Consider the following 24,032-nt stretch of genomic DNA (forward strand, 5'->3'; position numbering starts at 1 on the left):
ACTCCCTATGCGTGTTACGACAAGGCAAAGTGTTTTACACCCCCTATTGAGGCTCTCTGTAGCCCAGAAATAGCCATTTTTATAGCGATTCACCGCAAATAAATTCAAACTGAACTGAATTTTTTCAGCGAATCGGCCAAATCGAATTCTACATTCATACTTTCCTTTACACGGATCAGTCGTCCTGGCCCTTAGCAGAAAAATAGCCCCAAAGCATGATGTTTCCACCCCCATGGTTTACAGTAGGTATGGTGTTCTTTGGATGAAACTCAGCAGTCTTTATCCTCCAAACACGACGAGTTGAGTTTTTACCAAAAAGTTCTACTTTGGATTCATCTAACCATATTACATTCTCCCAAACCTCTTCTGGGTCATCCAAATGCCCTCTAGCAAACTAGAGATGTGCCCAGACATGTACTGGCTTAAGCAGGGGGACACATTTGGCACTGCATGATTTGAGTCCCTGGCGGCGCAGTGTGTTACTGATGGTAGTCTTTCTTACTTTGGTCCCAGCTTTTTGCAGGTCATTCACTAGGTCCCCCGTGTGATTCTGGGATTTTTTCTCACCGTACTTGTGATAATTTTGACACCAAGGGGTGAGATCTTGCGTGTAGCACCAGATCGAGGGAGATTATCAGTGGTTTTGTATGTCTTCCATATTCTAATAATTGCTCCCACAGATGATTTCTTCACACCAAGCTGCTTGCTTATTGCAGATTCAGTCTTCATAGCCTGGTGCATGTCTACAATTTTGTTTCTGGTGTCCTTTGACAGCTCTTTGGTCTTAGCCATAGTGGAGTTGGAGTGTGACTGTTTGAGGTTGTGTACAGGTGTCTTTTATACTGATAACAAGTTCAAACAGGTGCCATTAATACAGGTAATGAGTGAAGGACAGAGGAGATTCTTAACGAATAAGTTACAGGTCTGTGAGAGCCAGAAATGTTGCTTGTTTGTAGGTGACCAAATACTTATTTTCCACCAAAATTTGCAAATAAATTCTTTAAAAATCAGAGAATGTGATTTTATGGATTTTTATTTTTCTCTTTATGTCTCTCATAGTTGAGTTATAACTATGATTAAAATTACAGACCTCTCTCATCTTTTTAAGTGGGAGAACTTGCACAATTGGTGGTTGACTGAATACTTTTTGCCCCACTGTACATAGATCAGAACAGAATACACTGTATTTACTTAAATGATATTCAATTGCTATTATAGCTTTGTTATGTGGAATGCATGAATACAGTGATACATCGTAAGATAAAAAAATAATTTTCATGCCATGATAATCTGTTTACTGTATTTAATAGCGATTTAGTATCTTCAATAAACCCTACTGTATGCCATACCAAGTGAATGAATCCAAGAACCTTTCTAGTAAAGACCCTATCCCCGCCACTATAGGGCAGAGAGGGGGTGGAAAGCAATGCTTATGTGTTTTAGGGAGGGCATGGAAAACAGGACAAACAGGATGAGATTGGCACAAAAAATCATGTTGTTGTTGCAACAATAAACCTTATATTACACCCTCCTCCAGTAACTTGATTAACTTATTTTTTAAGGAATTTGCCTGTTTGTTCACGGATCATTGACCATATTCAACAGTATTTTTTCGTACAGTAGAATGTCCAGAGCAACTACGCATCCCTTCTTGTCCGCATTTTATATGATGACAACTGACTGAACCCCAGGGCTGTAGCCGGGGGTATAATACCCCTATTAATATACCCCTAAAATATAACTTTTATTGACCATGTGATAAAATGAACCGAGAAAAGATTATTAAATGATTATTCCAGTGGGACCAATGAACTGTATGTATCAGGGAGATACTACTCCAATATAGAATACAAGGTACTGCCGATACCTATTGACCCACTGAATAATGTTTAAAATAACACACTATAGCGCCAGCCTCAACATGTTTCGCCATTACAACGGCATTCTCAAGAGGCAAACAGTGGCAATGGCAGTGTCAAAATCGTGGAGGGGGGTATTTATAGACACCCCTATGACCTCATCAGCTTTGGACCATAATAACAAACCTATCAGCGTTACTTGTAACAACTTGTGCCAATAGGGATGCAGTACAACAATTACATCCTGTGTAAAATAGCACAATTCTCCAATAGGCAGTGCCAGCAAACACTTACGTCGGTGTTTGCTATTAGTGTTGAGCACAAATATTGGTAATGCTAATTTTTGTCACGAGTATTGGCACTTCGTGATTTCGCAAATATTTAGAATATAGAGTTATATATTCGAAATGACGAATATTCACTTTTTTTTCACATGCAAATTTTTGCATGGAAAAAAAGTGAATATCGAATATGTAAATTTTGCGAGCATAGGACGAATAATCATCAATATATTTGTGAAATATCGCAAATTCGAATATGGCCCCTGCTGCTCATCACTATTTATTATTATGTTTGTTATTATGGTCCAACACTGATGAGGTCATCAGGTTTTTCTGTGTTATTGATGGCAAAAAAAAAATTCTTTATGGTAAGTGCTCTGACAAATAGGTTTACATCTTTTATGGTGTCATAAATGTTGAATGATTGTTTGGGCACGAAGTTGAGTCCTTTTAAAAGTACATTTAACTGTGCCTTAGAGAGAATGGTAGCTGACATGTTGACTACAGGTGATGTAACATTACTTTCATTTTCCACTTCTTGTTTTGGCTTGACTGTGTTCGTCCGATGCTTTCGTCCTCCTCTATGGTGTCTGCGTTTTCTTTGGCTGTTCATTTTTTTATGGGATTTTTCCTGGTCTTTGTTTTTTGGTCCCTCTTGGAAAAACGCTCCTCGTTTTTTTTATGCCTACGGTGGACGGTGAGCCGGATCATTTTGGTCATTTTCAGAATAATTAATATAATTGTGGGTTACGTCCAAATCCGATGAACTGAAATTAACAGACTTCCTCTCCTTATTATAGTCACTGTTCACATTACCATGTTTTTTGAGGATTGATTTTGTTTTTTGATTGTGACGGTTTTTGTCCCATGTGTACACAGAATTGGTTGTATAATCACAGAAGTCCCTATTAAATTTGGTTTGTTTAACTGTGGCTATAGTTTCTTCCAGGTCTTTGAGTTGTGGTTCCATTTCAGCTGGTCTTTCTTTATACAATATCCATTTTACATTTTATTTTGGATACATTTACACGGCCTCATACATTCATAGAATAGTGTATCAGTAGTGATACATTTTACTTTGAATACATTCACACAGCCTAATTTCCTTATTTTTTCTTCCAGGTTTTGTTCATAACAGAACTATGACAAGAATGTCAGATCCATTTCAATTGAATTTAATAAAATTCTAACAGATCCTATTGACTTATAAAAGAGTAAAAGAGTTCATCAGGTTTCTATTAGAGGTATTTTTTAACGGCAAGAAAAGTGCTGCAGGCAACATTATTCTTGCCGACAAAAATACCAGAATCCCAATGGATAGTTAAAAACACCAATGTGATCAAAGCCTTACATCCCCCATATTTCTAGCCAAAAGCAGGTGCTAATCCCATTAGAGGAAAATAGGAAAACTTTTCCTTTGACATTTTCTAAAAATTAACAACAATTAGCCTTCACTTTAATCAACACATAAAAGTATATGTAAATTCAAGAGAAACTGTTGAATAAGACATGAAAAAAAAGATGTGATCATTTAGAGGGTCTCTGCTATAAAGAGAAAAATTACTTTCCTTTTCTGCACCTCCGTCACAAAAAAAAAAAAAAAAATCTACAGTAGTACAATAAAAAGACAGGAATGAGGGGCATGCAGCTGCAGTTTCTTTCTGTGTCTGTGAGACTGCATTATGTGAAAGTGTAAAAGGAACAGCAGTTGGGAAACTTATTAGGTAAAAGTTGCTGAGCACAACACTAGTGTCACACTAGTCCTCCCACTGTTCAGTGCTGCAGAGGAATACAAAAAGACAAAAAGAAAAAAACAACAAAGGACTAACGTCTCACTACACTACACTTTAAATGGGTAATGTCAAAATCAAAAAGAATTTTATATGTTGAACATCTTGGCAAAACATTTACCCTTCTCATATAATTCATAAAAAATCTGTTTTTATTTTCTTTTTCTTCTTCATAAGGATTCCCAATGATCCAGAGCATAATCCTGTCAGGCTGCAGCATCGTCTTTGTCTCAGCTGAAGCATAGGCATGAACAAAGTCCAGGAAATGAGGGCAGGACTAGCACTCCTCTGTGTTCACTAATGTCCTGTCAGATAGAGGGGAGAGGAGAACACAGAGAGGAGAGGATTACATAGCAACCTGCAGTGATTGGATGAAGAGACCCAGCACAGTACAGTATACTCAGGGAGGAAGTTAATGCATGGTGAGTGAGGGCAGGCTCCAATTTTTATATTACATTGTAGTCTTTGTGTTTTGATTCTAATGGTGTTAATGCTTTTTTGCCCCTTCCCCCTGTTCCGAAAGGTTTTAAGATTCGTCTGACTATTTGTACTTTTCACTGAATTGTCAGATAGATTGGAACTTTATCACTAAAAGGTGTGTGAATAGTATTTTTAGGGGTGTGATACGTAGGCTGTGGGGGCATGAATCAGGTTCATGGGTGTGAATATAATGCTTCTAATTTCACTTCCTGGGCCTAACATTTACACCTCTTTCTGCAATAAAGTTCCTGTCCATCTAACAATTTAGGTAAAAGTACACACAGTTAACCATATCGCTGTATACAAGGATTTGGAGCTCCAAGGGTATGTTCACACTGAGGAATTGGTGAGCAATTGTCGCTTAAAAATTCCGTAGTGGAACTTCCATTTTTTTTCCACGGAATTGGCGTGGAATTGATGTGGAATTCTGCGCAGAATTAACTTTTTTTTGCTGGGAATTTCCACATGAATTCTGCACAAATTCTGCACGAATTCCACGCAAATTCTGTGTGAATTCTACGCGGAACAGCGTCGGGCTAAAAAAAATTTCATTGATTTCTAGACAAAGATGCGGATTCTGCATGAAGAAAGAACATGTTAATTTTTCATGCGGAATGGAATTCAGTGTTGGCATTCCGCTTGCGGAAATTCCTCAGTTTGAACTGAGAAGCAGAAATACAGTTAAACTCTATTGGGTCTTTCACTGCTGATTGAATTGGAGAGGAATAAGCGAGCGGAATTAGTCGAGTAAATTCCTCTCCAATTCCTTAGTGTGAACATACCCTTAGGCAGTGTTAAAAATGACAGTGCGAAACATGAGAGGCTGTCTCTAGTGTAGAGCTACAGAGAGAGAAGCTGAGGGAATCTTGGCTGAAAGAACAGAATGCAGATACTTTGGGCTTGAGACAATAAGGAATTAAAATGCTCCCCACTGGTGAGGACGGTGATAGCAGAATGTGCACCAAGAAGACAAGAGTGAGAGGACAACTAAGGCTGGGTTCACATATATTGGGCGTCCGACATAGTTTCCCTCTGGCATGCACCGGAGGGAAACTGATCCTAGAACTGATCCCATTCATTTGAATGGGACAGTTTACAATCACCCAGCGTGTCAATTTTGACGCCGGATGGTTGGACACGCCGGAGGACACTGGACAGCTTGCTGCGTTCCTCTGTCCGCCGTCCAGAAACACTAGGCTGAGTTCACCTATGCCGGATGCCGGACATACGTGAACCCAATCTAACAGGCCGGCAAGGGCAGTTTACACATTGTAGCCAGCTATCAGTTGGCAGTTTAGAATGTTTAGAAAATTATGATTTAAGTCTAATAAATACTTTACTATAGTGTTTCTTCTTCAAAATTCTTCCTTAGTAATCATCTTCAGTAACCCCCCCCCCCCCCCCCACATACACACACACACACACACACGCACACTTTCCATGTGGGATAGTTGCCATCTGAACCCACTTGCCATTCTAACACCAGTCGAAGTTCTACCAAAACACAAACATTGAGGGAAATATTCAAAACTACAGTCATTTCTGTTATAGCGATATTAATCCACTCTTTTTTTCATCCTCGCATTTTAAAGGTCTCTTGTGCTGATTTAAAAATATAATAAATATGTGAGAGTTAGTTTTCATGGCACTTTTTTAAAATGTTTATTTGTGCCAAAATTGAAAAAAAATTTTTGCCGAGATATGGATTTTTTTTTGCCATGTTTGGCACCAAAATTGCCATTTTTGTTGTCAAATTGTACATCCCAGAAAATTCTTCCGTGATTACTAGTGCCCATATAAGCCATTACTGTATGAATAAAACATGTCCAGGGGTTAAATGCGAGTGCAGGTGCAGTGACCATGGGAAAAAAAAAAAAAATTAACATTTGCTAATATTAATATTTATATTACAATAATTGATTAAATAACACCTTCCCCCCCCAAAAAAAAAAAAAAAAAGAAATAAAAAAACAAATCAAAAATAAATAAAACCATTTCTGTGATTTATACTCTAGCAAAGAGCTAATGTGTAATTTTTGATGTAAAATGGACTCGCACGCCTATGAAAATATAATGAAAATCATGAAGTTTACATAACCACGCCCCCTTTTGCTAAACTGGTGTGAGACTAGTGTAAACCTTGGATCATTCTCATGTAAAACACTTTGAATATCTGATGGAAACTGTTTTGTACCAAATACAAAATTTTTTATGTAAAAGTGTTCTGAATATGACCCCTATTATGAACATGTTATAGAATGTTCTGAATACAATACATTCAGAATTTTATTGGGATATTATATCTCCCGCAGTGCTACCATATTTCTATGTCTAAATAGGGAAAACATACATTATTTAATAAGGCTATGATATAGCTTGAATCAGGGGCACCACTAAGCATAAAGGCATTCAGGCTCGGGACCCAAATTCAAAGGACAGTTCCCCCGAATCTTCGTGTCCAGAGCTTCAGAGCACATCTGACTGTGAACTTGGAAGAGGGCTGGGGACAGGCTATGTCAGGGGAGCTCGGCCACCTTACCCCATACAGCTACAGAGGAATGGAGGACACAGAATGCCACCCATCAGCTGGAATACTATATCTCCTCCTGACCTGACCCCTCTACAGATGTCCTGGCATGGAGGGAGAGCGATCCATCTGCCAAGACAGGAGAGTGCATGACAGATCTAACAGAGGTTAGTGTAATGTATATGTGGTGTCTGTATGTAAGTTTTTATTTGTTCTAAATTGTGTATATGTCTGTGTGTACTGAAAATTGTGTTAGAGTGAATTTATCTATCTTGTCTATGTATGTTATTTTTAATGTTTTAAGAAGAAAAGTAATTGGGCACTGTCATTAACCCCTTGAGGACCGGGCAATTTTTCAATTTTGCACTTTCTTTTGTTTCTTCTCCTCTTCTAAATATCCCAACGCTTTCAATTTTCCACTTACAGACCCATATGAGGGCTTGTTTTTTGCACCACCAATTTAAATTTTTAATACCATCAATCATTTTATCACAAAATCTATGACGAAACCGTAGGCAAAAAAATATTTGTGAGGTAAAATTTAAAAAAAAAAAAACGCAATTTTGGATATTTTGGGGGATTCTGATTTTATGAAGTGCACTTTTTTTGTTAAAATGACACCTTATATTTATTCTGTAGGCCTATATGATTAAAGAGATACCCAACTTATATAGGTTTTGTTTTGCTTCTTTTAAAATTTTTTAACTTTTTCTGACCCCTATAATTTTTCCGTATACGGGGCTGTATAAGGGTTATTTTTTGCGCTGTGATCTGTAGTTTTTATTGGTACCATTTTGGTTTTGATATGACTTTATCACTTTTTATCAATTTTTTAAGGTAAACAAAGTGAACAAAAATACGCAATTCTGGACTATTTTTTTACGTATACGCCATTGAACATGCGGTTAAAGTAGCATTGATCAGTGTTATCTGTGCTTGATTGTTCCAGGCTGCTGAGCAGGGCTGGCGCCACCATTAGGCAAGGTAGGCGCCAGCCTAGAGCGCCCAGTACATGCGGGCACCGCTCAGGGATCCAGGACTCACGTCCCATATGCTCTAAGCAAGCGCCACTTTAAACTTTGTGTGCGTCTTTAAGACACACACAAAGTTCAAAGTACGCTGCGTGCGGCAGCAACAGGATGGAGCTGCGTAGCTCCATCCTGTCAATGCGGACTGGACTTTCTGTGTTCGCAGCGTGTGTGATGCTGCATGCACAGAAAGAATAGGCGCCACGGAGAGAGGAGTGCATGGGGTTTCAGGGAAACGGTGAGTGGTCTTTTTTATTTTTTAATGGGGCTTGCATATGGTGAAATTTGTGTTAGTAATAGGAAAGGGCAATGTATATGTAGAATATGTAGACAATATATATGAGAAATATGGGGGCAATGCATATGTGGAATATGGGGGCAATATATACAAGGAATCTGGGGGCAAATTATATAAGGAATCTGGGGGAAATGTATAAAAGGAATCTAGGTGGAAATTTATATAAAGAATCTGAGGGCAAATTATATAAGGAATCTGGGACAATGTTTATAAAGAATCTGGGGGCAAATTATATAAGGTATCTGGAGACAATGTATATAAGGACTCTGGGGGCAATGTATATAAGGAATCTTGGGGCAATTTATATAAGGAATCTGGGGACAATGTATAAAATGAATGTGGGGGAAATGTATATGAGGAATTTGGGGGCAACTTATATCAGGAATGTGGGGGCAATGTATGCAAGGAATATGGGGCAATTACTGCAAGGAATATGGGGGCGATGTATGCTAGGAATATAGGGGCAATTTAATGAACATGAGAGAAATGTAAGATATACGTGAGAAATGTATGCGAGGTGTCAATGTGAGGAATATGTAAGGAGCCTGCTATATATGGGGGTAATGTGAGAGGTAACAAAGTGGGCACTATTGCTGTGTGGAGCAATACACAGAGATAGTTTGTATAGAGGTGGGGATTGTGGTAGAAGGAGGAGAATAAAATGTTTGTCCTGCAGATTCCGCAAAGAACAGTCAATGCTGGAGAATTAATGATTGTCTGGGCCAGATGAGGTAATCAAAATAGGTGACTGACTCAGATCAGAGAAGTCTACACTTGTGAGTCCCTACATGTAGCTGTAATTACTTATACTGCCCGTGAAGCCTATGTGGAACTGGTATCTACTTCTGTAAGGTCACTGTATATGATAATATTGATCTTTGTATAGTAGATTTTAATTAATAACAGTATAGTGCACAAAAAGGGGTGCGGCCAAGGGGCGGGTGTCCAAATTAGGTTTTGCCTAGGGTGACAAAAATACTTGCACCAGCCCTGCTGCTGAGGCTTCCTGGAGCATGGAGGCACAGATCGAACAAGGAGGAGACAGGTGAAGGACTGTATTTTCTTTATTTTAGACGTCGCAATCAACTTTGATCACAGTGTGTAATAGGTTAATGCCAGGCATCACCGTGATTGGTGATGTCTGGCATTAGACACGGGACCCGGCGGCATATAGCTGCCGGGACCAACCCGCTATGACGCAGGGTCAGGTCGTGACCTCACTTCATAGAAGGGGAGCAGGATGAGGGTACGCCCTTGGTCCCCAAGAGCTTTAACCCCTTCAGGACGGAGCCCATTTTGGCCTTAAGGACCGGAGCGTTTTTTGCACATCTGACCACTGTCACTTTAAACATTAATAACTCTGGAATGCTTTTAGTTATCATTCTGATTCCGAGACTGTTTTTTCGTGACATATTCTACTTTAACATAGTGGTAAATTTTTGTCGATACTTGCATCCTTTCTTGGTGAAAAATCCGTAAATTTGATGAAAAATTTGAAAATTTAGCATTTTTCTAACTTTGAAGCTTTCTGCTTGTAAGGAAAATGGATATTACGAATACATTTTTTTTGGTTCACATATACAATATGTCTACTTTATGTTTGCATCATAAAATTGACGTGTTTTTACTTTTGGAAGACACCAGAGGGCTTCAACGGTCAGCAGCAATTTTCCGATTTTTCACAAAATTTTCAAACTCAGTATTTTTCAGGGACCAGTTCAGGTTTGAAGTGGATTTGAAGGGTCTTCATATTAGAAATACCCCATAAATGACCCCATTATAAAAACTACACCCCCCAAAGTATTCAAAATGACATTCAGTCAACGTTTTAACCCTTTAGGTGTTTCACACGAATAGCAGCAAAGTGAAGGAGAAAATTCACAATCTTCATTTTTTACACTCACATGTTCTTGTAGACCCAATTTTTGAATTTTTACAAGGGGTAAAAGGACAAAATTTTTACTTGTATTTGTAGCCCAATTTCTCTCGAGTAAGCACATACTTCATATGTCTATGTAAAGTGTTCGGCGGGCGCAGTAGAGGGCTCAGAAGGGAAGGAGCGACAAGGGGATTTTGGAGAGTACGTTTTTCTGAAATGGTTTTTGGGGGGCATGTTACCTTTAGGAAGCCCTTATGGTGCCAGAACAGCAAAAAAAAAAAAACACGTGGCATACCATTTTGGAAACTAGACCCCTCGGGGAATGTAACATGGGATAAAGTGAACCTTAATACCCCACAGGTGTTTCACGACTTTTGCAAATGTAAAAAAAAAAAAAAAATTTTACCTAAAATGCTTGGTTTCCCAAAAAACTTTTATTTTTAAAAAGGGTAATAGCAGAAAATACCCCTAAAAATTTGAAGCCCAATTTCTCCCGATTCAGAAAACACCCCATATGGGGGTGAAAAGTGCTCTGCTGGCGCACTACAGGTCTCAGAAGAGAAGGAGTCACATTTGGCTTTTTGAACGCAAATTTTGCTCTGGGGGCATGCCGCATTTAAGAAGCGCCAATGGTGCCAGGATAGCAAAAAAAAACCCACATGGCATACCATTTTGGAAACTAGACCCCTCGGGGAACGTAACAAGGGGTTAAGTGAACCTTTATACCCCACAGGTGTTTCACGACTTTTGCACATGTAAAAAAAAATTTTTTTTTTAACCTAAAATGCTTGTTTTCCCAAAAATTTTACATTTTTAAAAAGGGTAAAAGCAGAAAATACCCCCCAAAATTTGTAACACAATTTCTCCCGAGTACGGCGATACCCCATATGTGACCCTAAACTGTTGCCTTGAAATACGACAGGGCTCCAAAGTGAGAGCGCCATGCGCATTTGAGGCCTAAATTAGGGATTGCATAGGGGTGGGACATAGGGGTATTCTACGCCAGTGATTCCCAAACAGGGTGCCTCCAGCTGTTGCAAAACTCCCAGCATGCCTGGACAGTCAACGGCTGTCCGACAATACTGGGAGTTGTTTTGCAACAGCTGGAGGCTCCGTTCTGGAAACAGTGGCGTACCAGACGTTTTTCATTTTTATTGGGGAGGGGAGGGGGGCTGTGTAGGGGTATGTGTATATGTAGTGTTTTTTTTACTTTTTATTTTATTTTTTGTGGTAGTGTAGTGTAGTGATTTTAGGGTACAGTCACATGGTCGGGGGTTCACAGTAGTTTCTCGCTGGCAGTTTGAGCTGCAGCAGAAAGTTTGCGGCAGCTCAAACTTGCAGCCAGATACTTACTGTAATCCTCCGCCCATGTGAGTGTACCCTGTACGTTCACATTGGGGGGGGACATCCAGCTGTTGCATAACTACAACTCCCAGCATGCCCGTTGGCTGTCGGTGACTGCTGAGAGTTGTAGTTTTGCAACAACTGTAGGCACACTGGTTATGTATCACTGAGTTTGTGACCTAACTCAGTGTTTCACAACCAGTGTGCCTCCAGCTGTTGCAAAACTACAACTCCCAGCATGTACGGTGCATGGTGTACGGTGACTGCTGAGAGTTGTAGTTTGCAACAGCTGGAGGCACACCGGTCGTGAAACACTGAGTTAGGTTAAAAAAAACTCTGAGTTTCACAACCAGTGTGCCTTCAGCTGTTGCAAAACTACAACTCTCAGCAGTCACCGACAGCCAACGGGCATGCTGGGAGTTGTAGTTATGCAACCAGCAGATGCACCACTACAACTCCCAGCATGCACTTTAGCTGTTTGTGCAAGCTGGGAGTTGTAGTTAGACAACAGCTGAAGGTACACTTTTCCATAGAAAGAATGTGCCTCCAGCTGTTGCAAAACCATAAGTCCCAGCATGCCCATAAGGGAATGCTGGGAGTTGTGGTGGTCTGCCTCCTGCTGTTGCATAACTACAGCTCCCAGCATGCCCTTTTTGCATGCTGGGAGCTGTTGCTAAGCAACAGCAGGAGGCTGTCACTCACCTCCAACGATCCAGACGCTGCAGGTCAGTCCCGCCGCCGCAGCTGCTCCTGGGGCCCCGATCCCAACAGGGACGCCGGGGATCGGGGTCCCCAGCACCCGGGGTGCACGTCCCGCACCCGCTCACGTCCTCCGGAAGAGGGGCGGAGCGGGTGCGGGAGTGACACCCGCAGCAGGCGCCCTGATTGGTCGGCCGGTAATCCGGCCGACGAATCAGGGCGATCGTGATGTGGCACCAGTGCCACCTCACCCCTGCAGGCTCTGGCTGTTCGGGGCCGTCAGAGACGACCCCGAACAGCCAGTAATTCCGGGTCACCGGGTCACTGGAGACCCGATTGACCCGGAATCGCCGCAGATCGCTGGACTGAATTGTCCAGCGATCTGCGGCGATCGCCGATATGGGGGGGCATAATGACCCCCCTGGGCGATATGCCGGGATGCCTGCTGAACGATTTCAGCAGGCATCCGGCTCCGGTCCCCAACCGGCTAGCGGTGGGGGCCGGAATTCCCACGGGCGTATGGATACGCCCTCGGTCCTTAAGGACTCGGGATTCAGGGCGTATCCATACGCCCTATGTCCTGAAGAGGTTAAAAAAAAAAAAAAAAGACTTTTGATATGTGGTAGAGACATATGAAAACTTTGTATCAGTTGGGGTCTGACCAAGTCCAATCACAAGAAGGAGAAGGGAGATTTAGCAGTCTCTCTCCCAGCTCTGTGTTATGTGACGTACATGGACATGTACACCCTGTTCCAAACTATTATAGAAATGATATTTTTCTCATTTACCTAAATAATAGATGTAAATAACAGTCAGCATAATTCTCATGTTATCAACTATTAAGAGTACAATTCAAATGTTATTGAAAAAACCTCGTAATGATAACCATATTTTTTTTAAACATAAAAATCTTACAATGCACTGTTCCAAAATATTACAGTAAGTTTCAAAACACTTTATAGGTTGTAAAGAACTGAAAATTGTCATTTGTTGTGTTCGCAGCATATTTACTGAAATCAAAAGCTATTTCAATCAAACTTTTAACAACATCTTTAACTTTTTAAACATTTTAACAGGTCACATTACATTTTAACATAGGACCCCTTATTTGATATAAGCTTCACAAGTCTAGCATCCATTGAACTTGTAAGTTCTTGGACAATTTTTGCTTGAATTTGTTTGCATGATGTCAGAATATCCTCCCAGAGCTGCTGTTTGGATGTAAACTGCCTCCCACCCTCATAGATCTTTTGTTTGGGGATGCTCCAAAGGTTCTCAATAGGATTGAGGCCACACCCTGACTTTATCTCCTTTTATTCCCATAGCAGCCATTGATACAGAGGTATTCTTTGCAGCATGAGATGGTGTATTGTCACGCATGAAGATGATTTTATTACGGAAAGCATAGTTCTTCCTTCTGTACCAGGGAAGAAAGTGGTCAGTCAGAAACTCCACATACTTTGCAGAGGTCATCTTCACACCTTTGGGGACCCTAAAGGGGCTGACCAGCTCTCTTCCCATGATTCTGGCCCAAAACAGGACTCTACCACCGCCTTGCTGACGTTGCCGCCTTGTTGGAACAGGGTGGCCGTCCACCAACCATCCACTACTCCATCCATCTGGACCATCCAGTGTTGCACGGCACTCATCAGTGAAATGCACTGTTTGAGAATTAGTCTTTGTGTATTTTTCTGCATATTGTTGCAGCTGTTTCTGCTTGTGAGCATTGGTTAGGGGTGGCCAAACAGAATGTTTATGCACAGTTGCCAGACTTTGGAGGACTCTACACCTTGATGTCCGTGGGACTCCAGAGGCACCAGCAGCTTCAAATATCTGCTTGTTACTATGTAATGGTATTTAAGCAGCTGATCTCTTCATCTGATGAATGGATCTGGCAAAAATCTTTCTCAATGTGCCTTTATCTGCAAGAACCCGTCTTTGCTCTGAATCAGCCATAAATCGCTTAATAGTGCAATGATCACTCTTAAGTTTTCGTGAAATATTTAACATTTTCATACCTTGTCCAAGGCATTGATCTATTTCATTCTTTTTGGCAGCAGAGTGGTCCTTTATCTTTCCCATACTGCTTAAATATTCCAATATTGCTTGAAAATGGTGCTCTAACCCCTTAAGGACCCAGCCATTTTACACCTTAGGACCCGGCCATTTTTTGCACATCTGACCATTGTCACTTTAAACATTAATAACTCTGGAATGCTTTTACTTATCAGTCTGATTCCAAGATTGTTTTTTTTGTGACATATTCTACTTTAACATAGTGGTAAAATTTTGTCGATACTTGCATCCTTTCTTGGTGAAAAATCCCAAAATTTTATGAAAAATTAGAAAATTTTGCATTTTTCTAACTTTGAAGCTCTCTGCTTGTGAGGAAAGTGGATATCCCCCCCCCCCCCAACATTTTTTTTTATTCACATATACAATATGTCCACTTTATGTTTGCATCATAAAATTGAAAAGTTTTTACTTTTGGAAGAAACCAGAGGGCTTCAAAGTTCAGAAGCAATTTTCCAATTTTTCACAAAATTTCCAAACTCACAATTTTTCAGGGACCAGTTCAGGTTTGAAGTGGATTTGAAGGGTCTTCATATTAGAAATATCCCACAAATGACCCCATTATAAAAACTGCACCCCCAAAGTATTCAAAATGACATTCAGTAAGTGTTTTAACCCTTTAGGTGTTTCACAGGAATAGCAGCAAAGTGAAGGAAAAAATTCACAATCTTCATTTTTTACACTCGCATGTTCTTGTAGACCCAATTTTTGAATTTTTACAAGGGGTAAAAGGAGAAAATGTATACTTATATTTGTAGCCCAATTTCTCTCGAGTAAGCACATACCTCATATGTCTATGTAAAGTGTTCGGCGGGCGCAGTAGAGGGCTCAGAAGCGAAGGAGCGACAAGGGGATTTTGGAGAGTACGTTTTTCTGAAATGTTTTTGGGGGGCATGTTGCATTTAGGAAGCCCCTATGGTGCCAGAACAGCAAAGAAAAAACACATGGCATACCATTTTGGAAACTAGATCCATCGGGGAACGTAACAAGGAATAAAGGGAGCCTTAATACCCCACAGGGGTTTCACGACTTTTGCATACGTTAAAAAAAAAAAAAATCACTAAAATGTGTGTTTCCCCCCCAAAGTTCACATTTTTGCAAGGTTAATAGCAGAAAATACCCCACAAAATTTGTAACCCCATCTCTTCTGAGTATGGAGGTACCCCATAAGTTGACGTGAAGTGCACTACTGGCGAACTACAATGCTCAGAAGAGAAGGAGTCATATTTGGCTTTCTGAGAGCAAATTTTGCTCGGGGGGCATGTCGCATTTAGGAAGCCCCTATGGTGCCAGGACAGCAAAATAAACCCAACATGGCATACCATTTTGGAAACTAGACCCCTTGAGGAATGTAACAAGGGGTACAGTGAGCATTTACCCCCCACTGGTGTCTGTCAGAACTTTGGAACAGTGGGCTGTATGAAATTTTTAATTTGCACAGCACACTGTTCCAAAGATCTGTCAGACGCTAGTGGGGGGTAAATTCTTACTGCACCCCTCATTACATTCCGTCAGAGGTGTAGTTTCCGAAATGGGGTCACATGTGTTTTTTTTTTTTGCATTTGTCAAAACTGCTGTAACAATCAGCCACCCCTGTGCAAATCACCTCAAATGTACATGGCGCACTCTCCCTTCTGGGCCTTGTTGTGCGCCCCCAGAGCACTTTGCGCCCATATATGGGGTATCGCCATAGTCGGGAGAAATTGCATTACAAATTTTGGGGGGCTTTTTTCCCTTTTACCTCTTGTCAAAATGAAAAATATAGGGCAACACCAGCATGTTAGTGTAAAAATTTTATTTTTTACACTAACATACTGGTGTAGACCCCAACTTCACCTTTTCATAAGGGGTTAAAGGAGAAAAAGCCCCCCAAAATTTGTTAGGCAATTTCTCCCGAGTACGGCGATACCCCATATGTGTCCCTTGAAATACGACAGGGCTCCAAAGTGCCATGCGCATTTGAGGCCTGAATTAGGGATTTGCATAGGGGTGGACATAGGGGTATTCTATGCCAGTGATTCCCAAACAGGGCGCCTCCAGCTGTTACAAAACTCCCAGCATGCTTGGACAGTCAACGGCTGTCCGGCAATACTGGGAATTGTTGTTTTGCAACAGCTGGAAGCTCCATTTTGGAAACAGTGGCGTACCAGACGTTTTTCATTTTTATTGGGGAGGCGGGCTGTGTAGGGGTATGTGTATATGTAGTGTTTTTTTACTTTTTATTTTATTTTGTGTTAGTGTAGTGTTTTTAGGGTACAGTTTGCATTGCAAACTTGCAGCCTGATACTCACTGTAAGCCCCTTGCCCATGTGAATGTACCCTGTACATTCACAGGGGGGGGGGGGGGGGGGCTCCAGCTGTTGCAAAACTACAACTCCCAGCATGCAGCATGGCAGTTATAGTTTTGCAACAGCTGGAGGCACACGGGTTGGGAAACACTGAGTTAGGAAACAGACAATGTTTCCCAACCAGTGTGCCTCCAGTTGTTGCAAAACCACTACTCCCAAACATTCTCAGGTATGCTGGAAGTAGTAGTTCAGCAACCTCTTTAGAGCCAGATGTTGCCGAACTATAACTCCCAGCATGCTTGGAGTTGTAGTTTTGCAACATCTGGAGGATTACAGTTTGCAGACCACTAATACAGTGGTTCCCAATCTGTGTCCTTCCAGATGTTGCAAAACTACAACTCCCAGTATGCCAAAACTGTCCAGGCATGCTGGGAGTTGTAGTTCTGCAACATCTGAAGGGCCAGATGTTACAGAACTACAACTCCCAGCATGCCTGGACAGTAAGGGCATGCTGAGGACGTGTAGTTTTGCAACATCTGGAAGGGCACAGAGGTCTCCAAACTGTGGACCTCCAGATGTTGCAAAACTGCAACTCCCAGCATGCCCAGATGCCAAGGGCTGTCTGGGCATGCTGGGAGTTGTAGTATACAGGGTCCCATTACAGCAATGCATGTCGCTTTACGGCGACGTGCATTGCTGTAAAGGGCCTGATCGCGGCTGAAGAGGAACTCACCTGTCGCCGCCGTCTTCATCGCCGGGATCCGGGTCTTCAGGGACGAGGTAAGTACCGGGCCCCAGCACTCCCCCGTCCCCCACCGCGTCCTCCGGTCTTCCTCCCGTCTTCTTCGGACTTCCAGGGGCTGGGCAGGGTGGGAGGAAGTAACTGCCCCCCCCCCCCCCTGCGATTGGTCTGACAGCTAACTGACGGATCGCAGGGGATAGGAGGAGGTGGCAGGCTTGCCACCTCGCTCCTAGCCTTCAGCATGGTCCTGGCTGTCTGTGACAACCGGGATCATGCTAAATTACCGGGCAGTCGGGTCCCAGAGATCCGATCAGCCCGGTATCGCCGCAGATTTCCCTTGTGATTTGCGATGATCGCAGACATGGGGGGTCTACATGGCCCCCCTCGGCGTTTGCCCTGGATGCCTGCTGAAGCATTTTAGCAGGCATCCGCTTCCGATCCCTGCCCGGTGCGCGGCAGGGGCCGGAATTCTCCATGACGTACGCGTACATCATGGGTCCTTAAGTACCAGGTTGTCATGACGTACGCATACGTCAAGGGTCCTTAAGGGGTTAATAATGTGGAACACCCACCTTTAGTAATTTTTCCTTAGAGATTATCATGATACTGTGGCTAGCTTTTTGTGAACTGGAATTTCCTGTATGAGCTTTTTTTTTTTGCCTACAAATCCAAAAATTCAATTTTCCTCCCTCCCACACATCAGCCACCCCACCCATTGAAACATAAATGAGCTGCATCCATTCAACAGACCTGTGGTTTTCAATCAGGGTGCCTACAGCTGTTGCACTAGTTGCAGATTGCTCTCTCTCCCCCCAAGCGATCCCTCCGCTGAAGCAGACAGGCTCCCTATCATCAGCTGACTAGTGAGTCAGGTCTCGACCGCATTTCAACCTGGAAAAATCTGATACAACAGTCATTGTGTTTGCTCTTAAAAATAAATATTGGGGTGAAAATCACAAAAGAATTGTGAGGAAACCGTCACACACAGGTACAGACACTATATTATGAAGTACACTAACTTTACAGCCCCTGTAGCATAGTCAAATAAAAAAAAATCCTGGAATACCCCTTTTATATTGGGCTCACCTGGCAATCAAATAATCACAGGTGTCCTAGATTATTTTCAGTGATCCAAAGAGCCCTGAGACACAATGCCATCCATGAGTTAAACTGAAAAACAACATATAACATTTTTGTGACACTTAAGTATTATTTGCATAATAATTTGGAACAGGGTGTCCTCTAAGCCTATTGGATAGTCCAGATCTCATGCACACAGAGCTATGAGAGAAGTACGCTGCTGCACTTTCCCTGCTCATTCTTGTTGCTGGCCAAGGTCTCAAACCCCAACCGATTAAAATGTCGCTGGGATTTGTCAAAGTTGGGTTTTTTTTGTTTTTTTTATTGACAGGCAAGCTTTGAGTGGGTCACACATTGCTTATTTGCTGAAGATCTGTAAAGGGTTAGTGTCTCTAGGCTTCAGCGGCAGGATCAATTTAAATTTCCTGAGTAATCTTGCAGCCTGAGAGTTTCTCTGAGACTCACGTGATAAGACAGGTTCCCTGAACTCCGAAGTCGTAGGTCATCTGGAATCCATCTGGTCGTGTGAGTATTAGAGCATGTCTTGGACTACAAGATTACTCAGGAAGTGTAAAAGAATCCTGCTGCTGAAGCCTAGTGACACGAATGCTTTAAATCTACCGCATATACAGTAGCAGACTGGATGAGATTTAAAAAATACTGTATGTATATCTGGAAATTAACTTGTGGTGTGGATTCCAAATCCACAGCATGGTAATTTGTTGTTGTAAGCACAATTTATATTGTGTCACAAGGAATAGTGTTGAGCGCAAATATTCAAATGCAAATTTTTACAGTGAATATCGACACTTCGCAATTTTGCGAATATTTAGACTATAGAGATATATATTCGTAATGACAAATATTCATTTTTTTTGCAAATATGCGAATATATGCGAATATGCAAATATTCACGAATATGCAATATCCAGTCAGAGGACACTGATCCCTCCCTTCTTTTAGGCGAAAGATAGAATCACGCATGCGCACTATGCAAATCTCATTACAAATTTTCGCATAGAAAAAAAAGAGAACAAACATAGCATACATAGGATGAATATTCGTCCATATATTCGCGAAATATCGTGAATTCGAATATGGCCTATGCCGCTCATCACTAACAAGGAAGAGAGGCCTACCCAGGGATCTGGGGCACACATCCTGGATCCCCAGGTGAGCGCAGCTCTTAACTGTCTGTGTGACTTTAAAATGCACAAGTAGTAGGACTGATGTAGGCAGCATCTCTGTCTCAAACTGCCTTCATCGCTCATAGAAGAGGAGAGGATCGTCAGGGAAGCACAGTGTCCTTGAAGATTTGGGGGAGCCATGTGACATAGAAGTATTGCTTTTTTTTCTCACTCTGTTACATATGGGGTCAGTGTGGGGTTCTTAACTAACTATATAGGTATAACTATATAGGTATAGTAGTTATAACTACTATATGGGGGCAGCGTAATACACATGGGGAGTTTGTATTGAACTGAATTGGTGCTGGAATAAGGACCCTAACATTTTTTTTCTGCTGCAGATTCTGCAGAGACGTGTGATGGCCAGGAGAAGTCTTTATGATGGTCCTAAAAGCGAATAACTCTGATTAGACCGTGAATCCCTGGAATATCTTAGCCATGCCACATAATTATCTTTGGTCTTTGAAAGAAACGATCAATGTTTTTAGATTCCAGGATAACCCCTTTAACCTTGGTTACCTTCAAGCAAACACATGCAGTCATCATTGCTTTGCATCAAAACTGCTCTAAAGCCTTAACGGCTTGTAAGATTGTCCCTATATCAACCATTTATCGGGTCATCAGGAACTTTAATGAGACAGGTCCAATTGTTGTGAAGAAGGCTTCAGGGCATCCAAGAAAGTCCATCAAGTGCCAGGAGGACCATCAAACACAGGATGGGTTCAACACCAGTGCAGAGCTTGCTCAGGAAGGGCAGCATGCAGGTGAAGTCTTTGGAGGCTGGCCTTTGGAGGCAGCAAAGAAGTCACTTCTCTCCAAGAAAAAGCATCTCGGAGAGACTGACATTCTGAAGAAAAGAAAGGGATTGGTCTGCAGAGGACAGGGATGACAATATTTTCTCATATAAAGCTCCTTCAGTCTGCTTGGGACATTTGTAAGAATGATTGTCCTGAGAAGAAAAGGTAAGCACTATCACCCTATCCTGTATAATGCCAATATTAAATCGTTGAGACTATTCATGTGGGATGAGGTTATTTTCATCCAATGCAGTGGGTTCACCCACAATTTTGCATAAACATTATCTAAACATCCTCTAAAAACAATTTCAAAGAGAGAAACCTCAGCACTGCTGTAGGTACATAAAATTTTGCCCACTATTGGAAATGCATCTTTTTAGAGACTTCCAGGCAGGGCTCAAGTCCTGCAGGAATGCATGGGAACTGAGTTCCTGCACTTTTTCCCAGCAGGAACACCATTGCCATTAGCATGAGTCCGGCAGGACCAGCAATTGAATGAAAATCTTGGATGAGTTCCTTCACTTTTTTTTCCAGGACATGACCCCTGTTTCCAGCCATATATCAAAAAGTGGTGCTCACTTATATCAAGTTGCAGTCCAATAGCAATCATTTCATAAAGATAGAAATCATTAGGGCACTCACCAAGCTTCATATGCTTCAATTCAGTATTCTTTATTCATGGAAAACCATGGCAACCAAGCGTAGAGAACCAAAAAACCTACCCTACCCTATTTATGTAGTAAAGCAACTTGAGTTGTGCCATAGTAAATCTGCTTTCATACCTAAAGTTTCAAAACATTTAAAATGTTTATCATTGTATTTCAGTACATAACAGAAGCATTTTACAGAAAGATTTAAAGGGGTACTCCGACGCTTAGACATCTTATCCCCTAGGGAATAAGATGCTTGATCACGGGGGTCCTCTAACCTGACCCAGTGAGTTTGGGACCAAATAAAAACAGTCCATCTAAGTGACCCATTCCCATGAAGCTGCTCAAAGCAAATATCTGCTGTGACTCAATCGATGATCTTCTGAGCAGAATGCAGGCTGTTCTTTATAATATCCTGTATATGTGTGGGTTGTCGTGCTTACATGGTAATCGTCTAGCTCCCCTGCTACTGTGTGTAGTTTTTATATACTTGATTTGAAAGAGCTGGTGATAATATATTACAGAGTGTCTATGTATGCAGATCTCTAAAACACTGCAGTAAATCCATTCGACACCACCATACACTTTAATTCTGCCATCTCAGTCCACTAATCTGTGACCTCACTCATTAGCTGTTGTTCGGATTTATAAAAAAAAAAAAAAAAAGAAGATCCTCTTTGCAATTACCGTTCTTTATTCATAGACAGATTTTTTCCCAGTTTCAATTTCCCCTTTAGCTCTAATGTAAAGTAATTCACTTTAATTGCTGAAGCCTGATAGCACTTCTCTGTGATATCGCAGTATTTCTGGACTCTTCACTGGCCCCTATCCTGCTGCCCTCTGTTTATTTTGTTAACAGGGTCTTTGGAACTTTATTTGCCAAGTGGCACCAGGACCCCCCCAGATGCTGCCCCCTGGAAGATTATGCGCTGACTACTCCATCCTGTCCCTCTGATCTCTCTGTTGTGTCCTGATGAGCTGTAATTCTGTTTGGTTTCCTCTCTGTGCCAAGAGCTCAGCAGTTCTGTTTATCTGAAGCTCTGTTTATCTTTGAGTTGGAGCCCAAAATGTGCAAGCCTTTCACTGGATCTGCCAACTGTCTCTTATTTATTTATTATTTCACGCTCTGGCAGAATTCTCTTATTCTTCTGGTCACCTGAGAGAAGCCCTGAGCAGGGGATTAATGATGTCCCATCCACAGTAAACTGTAAGATGTGAAACGGATAGATGAAAGATATGAACGAGAGTTTGTAAATAGAGATGAGCGAATTTTTGAAAATTTGATTCGGCCGATTCGCCGAATAAAAAAAAATAATCAATTTGATCCTGCTAAATTCTCGGCAAGTTTTTATTAGTAATATGTTTTATTAATGTGTTTAACCCCTTAAGGACATAGGGCGTACAGGTACACCCTGACGTCCTGGTACTTAAGGACACAGGGCGTACCTGTACGCCCGTGGGAATTTCGGTCTTAGCCACGCACCGGGGCGGGGACCGGAACAGGATGCCTGCTGAAATGACAATGGCCAGGGGGGTCAGGGGGGGACAATGGCCAGGGGGGTCCTCACACCCCTCCATTATAACGATCGCCGATGAATCACACCGGCAATTTGTGGCGATTCTGGTCCTGTGTGACCCGATGACCCAGAATTAGGAGGTGATCAGCGGTGTACTATACAAAGCCAATCAACTCCTGTAGCTAGGGGGTGGATCTTGTCACCTCCCCAGAAGCGCTGCTATTGGTTCGTCCGACCAATAGCAGTCGGCAGAGGAGGGGTTAATGTCCCCTTCTCTTTGCTCTGCTTGCCCACCACGTTCAGTCAGCGGGCAGAGCTCTGGGAAGGAGCCATTGTGCCCCTCAGGGCTGAAGAGAAGCTGTGTAGTGGACCATGAGATTGAAAGTAACGGGACAGGTAGGAGGTAAAAAAAAATAAAAAGTAAAAAAATTCCCCTCCTGACCCCCTTATAGGTCCTCCAGGGTCCGCCGCATTTGGCCCCCCTTTATTTTTTGGCCGCAGCGTTTTTTCCCCCCCATATGACGGTGTGAGTTATAATCACACACCGCTATACATAAGTTACACCAAACACACAAGCCCCCCCCCCCCCCCCCATCACCGCCCACCAATGTAGAAAAACGTTGATGGTCTGCCGGACATTTTCGGCGGAGGAGGCATACACTTTACTTGCCTCCGACTCCGAATCTGCCAGTGAGGAGGAGGAAGATCCTACTTTTCTGTGTCCTTCCTCATCCTCCTAATCATCTAGCACTGATGATGAGCTGCCTGTGTGGCGGCTGCGCTGCCAGGCGAGGCCACACCCCCCATGATAGTGACCCAGTGGCTGACACTTGTACGAGCGTCCATGCTGCTCTTAAGAGTCCGACCACCCAGACAAGTGTACGGGAGCCCACTTCCAGTGATCCTGTCTGGAGACCCCCAGAGGGTTATCAGCCACGGATTCCTAAGTTTGTTGGCAACTCAAGAATCCGGATTGACACGGCGAGATACACTGAAATAGACTATTTTAGTTTTTATTTCAGTGATGACTTTGTCAATCATATGGTGGAGCAAACGAACTTGTACACCCAACAGTTCATTTCCCACCACCCTGATTCTTTTTTGGCTAGGCCCAATGGAGGGTTCGTCATTGATGCAGCCGAAATTAGGACATTTTGGGGCCTCGTGCTGCATATGGGCCCAAAAAAGTGTGCGGCAGTACTGGAGCGGTGATATCCTCTACCAAACCCCACTCTACGGTATGGCTATTGCTCGGGAATGGTTCAAGGCCACATGGAAATGCCTGCATTCCGTCTATGACCGGCTTTACAAAGTGAGGCTGTTCATAGATCACTTTGGGGCCAAATTTTGGGAGGCCTATGTACCCCTCAGGGAGCTCTTGGTAGATGAGTCTCTTATCAGTTTTAAGGGGAGACTCATCTTCCGCCAGTATATTCCCTTGAAGCTGGCGAGGTATGGCGAGGTATGACGTGAAACTCTACAAAGGTCCTTGCCCGCCCACATAAATTGATCC

The 24,032-nt window shown here is 42.3% G+C and overlaps 1 long non-coding RNA gene across 2 annotated transcripts in view; it reads right to left on the bottom strand.

The window, feature by feature from the left end:
• LOC130293948 (uncharacterized) overlaps nucleotides 1-24,032 on the bottom strand; it is a 45,388-nt gene that overhangs the window by 16,198 nt on the left and 5,158 nt on the right. Inside the window, exon 2 of one of the 2 annotated variants that reach the window (XR_008848331.1) lies at nucleotides 18,375-18,458. The exons of the other annotated variant lie outside the window; for it this stretch is intronic. This is a non-coding gene — a long non-coding RNA (uncharacterized LOC130293948). The remainder of the gene's footprint in view (nucleotides 1-18,374; nucleotides 18,459-24,032) is intronic. 2 annotated transcript variants of the gene reach the window in all.

The sequence above is a fragment of the Hyla sarda genome, chromosome 10 (assembly GCF_029499605.1).
Source record: "Hyla sarda isolate aHylSar1 chromosome 10, aHylSar1.hap1, whole genome shotgun sequence".
NCBI lineage: Eukaryota > Metazoa > Chordata > Amphibia > Anura > Hylidae > Hyla > Hyla sarda.